Source organism: Rhinolophus ferrumequinum, chromosome 3 (assembly GCF_004115265.2).
Source record: "Rhinolophus ferrumequinum isolate MPI-CBG mRhiFer1 chromosome 3, mRhiFer1_v1.p, whole genome shotgun sequence".
Classification (NCBI taxonomy): Eukaryota; Metazoa; Chordata; class Mammalia; order Chiroptera; family Rhinolophidae; genus Rhinolophus; species Rhinolophus ferrumequinum.
Genome location: NC_046286.1, coordinates 42,961,032 through 42,972,364, shown reverse-complemented (window position 1 = coordinate 42,972,364; position 11,333 = coordinate 42,961,032).

Genomic DNA, 11,333 nt, shown 5'->3' with positions numbered 1-11,333 from the left:
GGTTCATCTCACCAGGGTCCAATAGTTGATGGGGTATAGATATTTTTGTAACAAATAATTAGGTGGATTGTGATCCCTGGGAAGGCAAATCTGAGTGAAGTGGAAACCAACTTTCTCTCCATTGGGTTCTTTCTTATGTAAAAGTTGAATTTTGCAGATGATCATGGTCTCAAATTTCACAACCACAATTTTCACACCATTCCAAAGACCTTTAATACACAAGCAATTATCTAACATGAACACATACATTTAACTTTATAAATCATAAACAATTGTGTACAAAATGTATATTATTTGCTTACAGAGTTAGCATACTTGATTTAGACAGAAAGGGGTCATTCTGGATGTTATTCAAGCATTACTTTAATCATATTAAGTGAATAATAAATGCTAGGCATTCTACTATGTGCTACGAAATAGAAGTAAACGGACACTGCCTCCAACAAATTTATAATTCAGTAGTCTAGGAAACAAATACAGAAATAAAATCTTGGAGATGCCATGATAAAAATACATGTGGGATCTAGTAAAGTCTGAAAGGAATAGGTGGTAATTTGGTCAAAAACTGTTTAGTTGAAAATGAATTAAGTGCACAGTTATTAAAATAATGAACTGGTCAGAAATTAATATGCCCAATTATTGCTTTTTAAATATATTGGTAATTTTGTCACACATGGGAACAATTTTTCAAATTTGTTATTAGTCTTAGGCATAGTTGCCCATATTTTTGTGAGCATTTCCTCTTTTAAAACAAATTAAAGAAAAGAAGGAAATTAGCTAGGAGCATGGAGGGAGTCAGTCCCAGATCCTATTGGATTAGGCAGGGGCACAAATAGAGTATGGTCATCAAAGCCTTCCTAGAAGTGACGTTTAAGCTGAGTTTTTGAAAGATAGCTGGGTACTTTCCAGGTAGACGAGAATCAGGGATAGAGTGGGGACAAAAGACCATTTCAGGCAGCGGGAGTTGCTCTTTGTCAATTTAGTTCATTTTCCATCGTATTCTCTTTGTGATGGATAGGTCCTGTGTTAGGTGAAAAAAAGAAATAAGCGCACATACACATCAATACACAAACACACATATTTCACCACACATAAAAATAGGTTCATATTGATTAGTGAAGTGTGACAACATCTGGATTGACCCAGAATGTACACTGATCAAAATGGCGCCTGTATGTTTCACCAAACTCCAGAAGACTAAAGTAAGAGAAAACCTAATCCAGCATTGATCAAAACTTTTTAAACATAATATACAGTGAGCACTATATTTAACAGCACACACACACACACACACACACACACACACACACACACACACACAAAACCAAGCAACTGAAACAAAGCTCTCATGAAATAATATGTGATGCAGTGTATGTTTTATCCCATCCCATCCCACCCCATCTTTCTAAAATGTGCCTGCTGCAACCCACTAAACTGATTTTGTGTCCTACTGATGGCTACAACTCACAGTTTGATAAACACTGTTTTTGACCAACCCCCTTATTTTCTAGAAGAGAAAACTGAAGCTTAGAGACACCAAAAGAGTTGTCCAAAGTCACAAGAATGATTGCAGAGCTCGGCCCAGCACTCAGGTCTCCTGGTCCAGAGGGTTACGTTCTTCTCTTAGGACGAAGTGCACCTCTCTTTTAATCCCTTTGAATAAGGATAAGAAGGACACATATACACATGTGCTCTGCCCTGCCTTCTCCTTTCTGCTTGCTCCTGGCAACAGTTGTCAGAGAATGAGGCTCTTCAGAGCCACTGAATGCTAAGTGGATCATCATTAGATCCCCTGCTTTAGGAATGCAGGGACTTGAAGACAGCCTGCATTTTTCCTAAGTTAGAGAACTTGGTCTCAAGGCAAACCAAACTGTAGCACAGATTGTGAGGTGAGTTTGCCCCAGCCCCTTCATTTATCTTCCTTTAATCAAACAGACGGAACGTTTTCATTGGAAAGAGGAGATTGTTATCCTTGGCTTTCTTGTGTCTCCAGCAGTATTTTTCTTAGGAATGTGTTAATAGCTGCAAAAATTTTAACACGTCTTCAAGTGCCTCTCATGTTAGGAGATTCTTCTCAGTTGTGGAAAAGTGGTTGTCAGTTTGCCTGGTATTTAAGCAAAATCAAAATGTTTCTGACAGGTAGATTATGCTCTTACTTCAAATGTCCTGTCTTTACTGAATGTGTAGCTGGAAGTTTCAGAGGGAGAGAAATTTTTCTTGCCAACTCTGATTCCTTCAGTTCTCATTCACTCTCCAGGCAGTTGGGCCCTAAAAATGGTTAATTCAGGACCAGTGTAGGAAAAGATTTGGGAGTTTCCGATTTCAAGATCGTGTGTTACTTGGCCCTTTGTAGAGAGCAAATTTGCCCTGCTGATCAAGCTTCTTAACTTTTATGTTTTATTTGAAGAAAGAAGAACATGTAAGTAACAAATAGGAAGTATGAGACAGTTCCAGAAGATGTTAAGAGCCAAATGTGCAAAAAAAGAGGAGATTCCTTAAAATAGCTATTAGAGTTTTTGTTACCCTTCCAAAATATATTTATTTAACGAAATTAAAAGATAGGGTGGGTGGATCCAAAATTCATCCAAGGTTACAAATTCCTGCTTATTCCATTGAAAGAGAGCTTTTCCTCTTTGGGTGTAACAGAATAATTGGTCTTCTGTGTCCCTATGGCACTTTCCTACTCATATTGCCTCAGAAATGAATGCTTTAGGGAAAATGCATAAATACTTCCAAATGGATTTTTAAAAAATTTTGTGGATCAACTGGGCAGTTTTTCTGGTCTTGAGAGCGTAACTAATCTCAGCTGAACTCACTTCTGTCTCTGCAGTCTACTGGCAGGCTGACTGGTGACTACATGGTCTGGGATGGCCTCATGCACATGTGTGACAGTTGGCTGTTGGTTGAGGAGACAGTGGTGACTGGACCATGTTTTCCTAATCATCCAGCAGGCTAGCTCAGACTTCTTCTTATGGAGGCGGCAGGGTTCCAAGAGCAGGAAGAGAAGGCAAGCTCCAATTCTCAAAGCTTTTTTAAATTGCTCTTGTCCCGTTGGCCAAATTATATCCCATGGTCAACCCAGAATCAATGTGGGAGGGGTCTTCCTGGAGGTGGATACAAAGAGGTGTGAACAAATTGGAGGCCATTACTGAAACAGTCTGCCACACCTGGTAATACAGTGGTAATACAGTGGAAAGGTAATACAGTGGTATTATCAAATTAATGTGTGCTTTTAGTCCCAACTACTTTAACAGACTTTCTCAAGTGAGGCTAATAGGAGAAATTGTTGAATTACAGAATGTGAAAAAAATTCACAGATAACCTAGTCTCCCCTTGTCATAAAATGAAATTTAAAATTTAGTTTTGATTTGATAGGTATTGAATCCCTACGAAGTACAAGCCACTGGGCTTTATGGTAGGGATGTAAAGATGACTAAGAAATGGTTCTTGCCCTCAAGGAATTCAGACTGTAGTAAGGCAGTTAGGCATGGCCAAGTCAAATTTGATAAGTCCTGTCATTGAAACAAGAGACCAGTTTATTGAGGACTCTCCACTGGTTGGAGATAAAAAACATAAAATTATTTCTTTTAATAATGCATCACTTAACTGTATTCTGTCCAACCTACCTTTTGTGATGTGTCTACTTCCTGGAAGACAGATAGGCCTGATTCTTTCTTGGCATCCTTTGTAAGTTATCAGAACAGTCTTGTGTGATATTTAATACTCAGCCCTGTTCATTTTAGAATAATCACCTACTATCTGAGCTCTTTTCTTCCCATTCCCACAGTGCAGGCTTGAGATTAGGGTTCCAGCAATGTAAAGTGGAGGTAAGGTCATTCCGGTTGTGACACCTGTGTCTCCCCCTTCAGGACTCTCACTTCCCTGGTATGGACTGTGGAAGAGGGAGAGGAGAAAATCTCTCATCATTTCACAGGGCAAGTCTGCAGTTCTCTCCTTGGTTGGTGGTGAGCTGCTGTTCTAGTTGGTAGTTTCTGAACTTGATGGGGAAAGGAGTGGTGTTGATGTGTCCCCCTTTATCTCAATTCTGTATAGGAGCCAGGCGGTCCCTTTTGAGTTTGGGGCACAACTTCCAGCCAACATTCAGGTGGTGAAATCCCACTCCATTACTTTATTATGTGCGCTTATTTGTCCCCCAACACTCTCCTTATCCTGTGGCAATCCCAGAAAGCTTATTTCAAATCTCATTTTCCCATAAATGGTAACTGCTAGGTCTTTAAGTCCACATGCGACCTTTTGTCTATAATTTTGAGAATGCCAAAAAATGCCCCTTGTGCCCCCTCCACCTAGCAATCCTTTACCATGCCATCTTTCCTTTCTCTTCCTCTTTTCCCATTTCAGTGGCACAGAGTCGGGGTATTATGTTCAACCAGGAAACAAACTGCTAGTCTGAGTTTTCTGTAAGCACCACTAAACTTTAAGAGTGATTCATTGAGACCCCCATCCTCCTCTCCCTTGGGGAGGGGGACACTTCTCTCTTCATGAATGTTGAACTCCTTGTGAGGCCCCTCCCCTTTTCTCTCAGACCTGCCTTAGATTCACTGAGTGATGCTGGCTGGTACTAGTAGCAGTGTCTGTGTTTGGTCCGTTCTGAAGTCTCTTGCTGTGCGAGGTGAATGGTGTCTGTCTGCAATTCCAATGATTCTCTAGGAGTTCTGGTATTTAGACCTTCCCCCCGGCCCAGAGATGGACTCTAGATACAACAGGGACAATAGGAACAATGGAAGAATAGGAAAAATGACCTTATATCAGATCTGAGCCTAGTGCTGTTGGAGCATAGGGGAATCAAGCTTTTTCCTTGGAGGCTGGGGAAGATGTCACAGATGAGGTGACATTTCTATGGTGCTTTTTTTCCAAAGCCCAAGGATAGTTCATTTGTGTTTAGACTGTATCTCAGCAACAGCAATCTAATACCACGAAAAGAAGAAATCACAGGGTAGTGATCTGAATGTGGGTGTCGCTGTAGTGCATCTAAGGCAGTCGATCCTGGTACTTTTGTTTTCTTTCACATGTGTGCTCTTTCTTTCCTTTTGTCCAAATTGCTATTCTCTCAGTTGTCTCTGTCTTGAGCTCTTTTTTTGTTTTATTTCCCTCTTCCTTTCCACTTCATTTCCTCTTTAATTTCATTACATTCTACTTCCTTTCTCTTGATTTTTCTCCTTCTTTCTCATCCATTAGCTGGGACCCATCATTTTTCATCTGGGAACCTAGATCAGCTCCAGGGAGATGGTTTGCAGGGTTAAAGTGTTTGCTGAGTGCTGAAGTAAACTAGAGCATGTGTCTCCCAAAGATTTGTCTCTTAAAGTGGGATCACTTTACCCTGAGAGAAGAACAATTCAGCAAAACCCTTCTTTCCCTTTATGCCTCATTATGCCATTCCCTGTTCTGGTGTCAACACGCTTCCCTCTAACACCTCCCCTCTATTTTTGTTCTATAAAGATGGGAAGGAAATAGGATGGAATGAATGAACTTCTTCCCCTGAGCAAGCTTCTCCCACTGGTGGAAGGGCTTAATTTTTATATACCCTTTGGAAGCAAGCAAAGTATTGCCCAGAAAGTATGCTTCAGAGGGCAATTCTGGAGGGATCTGAGGAAGTTTTCACAAGCTCAGCAAGAATAAAATTTAGGCTTGTGGCCTCTAGACAGTAAATAAGCTCTTTGAGCACAATTTTCATCTTCATTGTATCCCAAAAACTGACCAAGTGTCTGGTACCTGGCTTATGCTCAATAAATGTCTGAATAAAAAAGAAAATATCTGAAATGGGTTGATAAAGATCTAAATCTTATTTATATTTGTAGCTATGCTTTTGCCTGAGGCTGTTCAAATAGCTTGGAAAGTGGATTCCCAGTGTGGCCATTTCATCGCCTGACTCAGGGCAGGTTACACAGGGTCATGCAGACCAGTGCTTCCTATTTCAAGACCAGAGTGGGGTCCAAAGGGAGAAAAGCTGAATCAAGTGTTTGCATCCTAATTAAGAGATGCAGTTTTGTGTGTGGGCTTTTAGTTCATTCCGTATCTCTGAGTGATACAGAAACAAAGAAAAGAAAACGTGTATTTTAAAGTCATCATGCATCCACTAGTTCCCCTGCAAACTGGCTCCAGAACCTATTACAGCAACTTCTGTGGCCTTGGGCAGACCAGGAAATAGTTTTAATTTGCTCAGGCCCTAAATTATAGACTATGCATTTGCAATTGTTTTGAACTAGTCAGCAAAGTCATAGTTTTCAACAAGTTTTAAAAGAGGCATTTCAGTTCACAGGTTAGAGTGTTTTAGATTATGTTGTTGCAAAATAAAACAAATTTAGGTTTTTCTTCCCCTGAGGAGTGGTAAAATTGAGTAATATCCAAGAAAAACGAATACCACTCATCCTATATTAAGTTGCTCATCAGAACACATAATTTTTTTTTTCTTTTACTTTTTTTTTTTTTTTTTGCAACTATCAGTTGCAAAAGGTACTCACAGTGGACCGACCCAATCAGGAGTTGACAAGTGATCGTTCTGAGATGTATATTGGACAAAATTCATCTCATAGGAACTGGAGTCCTGTTGTAAGACATGGTTTTAATTAAAGTGCTGAGATATGTGTAACTAGAGCAAACGATTAGATTGTAGTACTTTGAATTGAATAATTGAGTGCTCTGTGCTAGGTACCTCACAATTGCATTTAAACCCTTTGCTACAACAGTGTATAATGTACTTTTAAACCTTTTAAAACTTTGCTGCCACTGAAATTCATATTTATATTCTAACATCTCACCCTTTTTAGTATCTAGTAAGTGTTGAACACGTGATGGACACCTGGGTTTTCTTTAGCTACGTATTAGAGAGGTTTGTGCCTCTGAAAACTATTCCTGCAATTCCAGGCATTTCCACTAGGTGGACAAATGTGCTGCTTTTAGAGTTTGCTTAACTCTAGGTGAGGTAACTGAGAAGGAGAGAACATAAAAATGTGAATGAGCCCAGTAATTATTTTTTGGAAAAATTAGACTACTCATTAATATGTTCCTATAAATTAGATATTTTGGCAAGAGATGAAATAAACACAGAGGAGGTATATGGCAAGATTTTTAAGAAACAGTATTTAGGCATAATATGTTAACTCTTACACAACTTGTACAATTACCGCTGACTTTATTATGGTTTTCCCCTTTTCCTCTCAAAATAATTTACAAAATAAGTAGTAGCTTTGGCTTATCTATAATCTGGTTACTTTTAGATTATTCACAAGCTGCTTTTAGCTTTAAAATTAAAACTCCTCCAGCAATTTTCCCTGCTCGTTATGAGATCATTTTCTTCCCAATTACTTATTTAAGAACATTTCTGCTCAGCCTCTACTTTCAGATTTTTCTACTTTCTCTCTACCTTAATATTATTCTATACTATAATATATCAAGTAAAAAAAAAAAATAGGTCTTCTCATGGTCCCTGGTAGAGCAAGTCACAATATTTCAGTCTTAATTTTTTGTTTAATCTAAGTGCTTACAATGTTTCAGGTAGTTCATTAGGTTCTGGGGACAAAGTGATACATAAGACAAAGTTTAGGCTCTCTTGGAACTTACAATGTATTGGAAAATGAGTAATAGAAAAATAGGTATAATAACATTAACCTCACCGTGAAGTTTTCAGGATTAAAATGAGATAGTTGATATGCAACTGCTTTGTAAATTCTGTAATGTTGACTAAATACTAGATATTAAATTAAAATTGCATGGTACTTTTAAGAATCCAGTGAGAGGGAGTATGGGTATAAATATTAAATGCTTATTTTAAAGATGAAATAGCCTTAGAGCAATGATGTGACCTACCCCAGATCAGATCATAAGCACTATAATTTTTTTTATTAGTTTCAGGTGTACAAAACAATGTAATAGGCATTTCACCCCTCTATAGTATAAGCACTATAATTTAATTAAACATTATACACTGTATTAAATTGCTTGATATTTTACAAAACTCCAGTGAGTGGGGAGTGTAACTGTGTGTATTATATACCTATTTTAAAGACAAAACCGAACTTTTGAGAATGCTTGAATTGATACCATTGCATTTGAGCGGAGTTTTTCCAACTCCTAGATTCGTGCTTTCTCACATTCTCTAAACATTTAAAACTCTCTAGCCCATCCTATTAATCTTTGCTCGTTCATTAAAACATGCATATATTTCATTCTTATTTATGTCTACGTACCCATATACTTTAAGTTGACAAAGCAGTCTTTCCAGAGGCCCTTTCTTTCAAAAACAGCCTGGTCACTGTCCATGCTTCAGTTTCACTGTCCAGGTCTTCAGTTTGCACTTTGTCAAGTGGTACAATAACTTTGTAGTCCAAATCAATAAAACTCAGTTGTTCTCATATTTGTAGTAAAACTATAGTAAAACTCAATTGTTCTCATATTCCAAAATAGTAAGAGCATTTTTGGAGGCTTTGCTGTGTGCAGAACTCTGGGTTAGGTGTTTTGAGAGGTTACAAAAGAAATTATAAGGCTGGGCCTCTGTTTCAGGGAGCACAGAGGCAGGGTGTTCCCTCAGCTCCATGCAGTGATGTCCCACACCAGAAATACTCAGGGAATAAATTCTCACCATTTAATCAGGGTAGATCTTGGCACCAGATTCAGTGGAACTTGCATAGCCTCATTTACATTAAGATCTGGATTAAGCTCCTTTAGAGGAAACAAACAAATGCCAAAGCAACAATAACAAATAAATAAAAATAGGGCAGTGGGTCACAGGGTGTGTGTGTGTGTGTGTGTGTGTGTGTGTGTGTGTGTGTGTGTGTGTGTGTGTGTTTAATCCCACCTTGTCCAGTGAGGAGAGATCTCAAGGAGAATTTAACCCAAGCTGTCTCCTATTTCCTAAATCTCCTAAGAGACAAGAGAAGGGATTCAAATTTCCCAGGTTCCAATGTTCAGCAAACTGAGTTCTTTCCAAAGTCTGTAACTACATTTCACATAAATCACTTCAAGCATACTTCTTTTTCATTCTGTATACTCATTCCCAAATATTTAAACATCACCTGTTTATGTGCCAGTCACTCTGTTAGTAGCAGGTAGAAAGGATATAGAAAGTAGTCATGGTCTCTGCCCTCATGGGACTTAAGAATGTCATTCTGTGTCACCAATTTTTTTTAAAGACTATCTCCTAGATATTGCTTTCCCAAATTGACACCTTAATTTGAAAGAAAGATAGTGAGGATTATTATTTTTAATTGTTCTACTCATTCATATGATGGCCACCAATGCAGAATATAAATTATTTTCTTTATTTATTTGGATCTCAGATGCAGAGAAAACTGAACTAATATTCTTTAGTTCACGACACATTGTTCATAGCTGTTGGTCTGCGTGAAGCTTTTCTCTTATTTAATTTTATTATATCACTTGTCTCTCTTCATTTATGAGATCCACTCTTCTTCCCACCTTTCTACCATTGACAGCTGCTTTAGCATATATATCTTTGGATAGGCAAGTATCCCTGAAGAATATATAATGTTCTTTTCTAGAAATATGTGTTTTTAAATACATCATCTTATATATTTCTCTCTCCTTTTCATAAACAGGCCTATGTTTAATATCAACCCATGTTGTTGTATACATATGGAATTCAGTGCTTCTAACCCCTGCATCATATCTCATAGTATGCATCCATCATGTTTTATTTATTCATTCATCTACTGATGAACATAGACATTATTCTCACCAACTGGTCGCCACAAACAACACAATGATGTATACATTCTCATAATTGTCTTCTTATGTACCTTTGGGAGTTTCTTAAGAATATATCCAAGAATGATATCATTGAGTCACTGGGCATTTGGAATGATAATTTCACTGAGAACTGGATGGCTGTTCTAGTTTATATTTCACCATAGCGTATGAGCTTTCTTGGTACCCCGTACTCTTGCTGACACTAGGTATTGTCTGACTTCCTAACTTGCAAATCTTTTGGGTATAAAATGGTAAATTTTGCTGTTTTTTTATGTGAATTTGTCTGATTAATTTTAGGTTCTTGTATTTGTTAACCAGTTTGATTAGATTTCCTTTGCCATTTTAAAATAATTTCTTCCTTTCTTATTACCTAATAGAAGTTTCTTGTGCATTCCAAATCAATTATAGTTAATTTGAAAAGATGTGAGTATCTTCTTTCAGTCTGTTAGTGATTTGTTACCTTTGTCTTAATTTTGATGCAGTTAAGGAGGTTGATTTTTCCCCTAACGGTTGTTTTGAAGTTTCTGTTTTAATAGCCCTTCTTCTTACCAAGGTGAGCATTTACTAGCTTCATAGTTCTTTCTTTAACATTTGTGTTTTTAATTTGGTTGGAGTTCACCATTATTTACTAGAGATTCAATTTTACTTTCTTCCATGTATTAGGCCAGTTTCCCAAACAGCATCTACTGAAATTGTCCACTGTTTGTGATGTCACATCCATCATACAGCAAGTTGAATTATATATTTATGAGTTATTATTGAGTATAATTTTGTATTAATCTATTCTTGTGCCAGTAGTATATTGTATTTATTATTATGACTTTACAAGATTTCTTAATATCGATAGGATGAATCTCTTTTTTCCTCAAAAACTTTTCATGCATTTTAGAATCACATTATCAAGTTCCCCCCTACAAAAAAAAAATAGTGATGACTTTTAATTTTACAGCTTTATAGAGATAATAATTGACATGCAATAACTATACATGCTTGAAGTACACCATTTGAAAAATTTTGACATTTATATAAAGGGCTGTATACAACCATCATCCCAATCAAAATAATAAATGTATCCATCATTACCCAAAGTTTCCTTGTGTCCATTATAATCACTTTTTCCCACTGCTCCCTTGTACCCTTCCAACTTCTGAGTGTTTGGTGGTCTGTTTTCTATCTCTATTGGTTAGTTTGTGTTTCTAGAACTTTTAAAAATAGTAAAGAAGTTCAATGTGTACTCTTTTTTTGATGGGCTCTATCACTTAGCATAATAATTTTGGGTTTTCTCCATGTTGTTATGTGTATCAGTTGTTCATTCCTTTTTATTGCTGGGTAGTATTCATTTGTATAGATATACCACAGTTGAAGAACAACTACCTGTTGAAAGACTTTTGAATTGTTTTAAGTTTTTGGCTTTTACAAATAAAATCTTTCTATGGACAGATTCTTTCATTTCTCTTGGGTATTTAATTAGAAGTGGAATGGCTGGGTCATACAATAGATGTATGTATAACTTTCTTAAAACTGCCAATCTGATGAAAAAGCAGTTTGTACCATTCTACATTCCCACCAGCAGTGTATGAGAGTGACTTTCAATTTGCAAAAAATTTTTA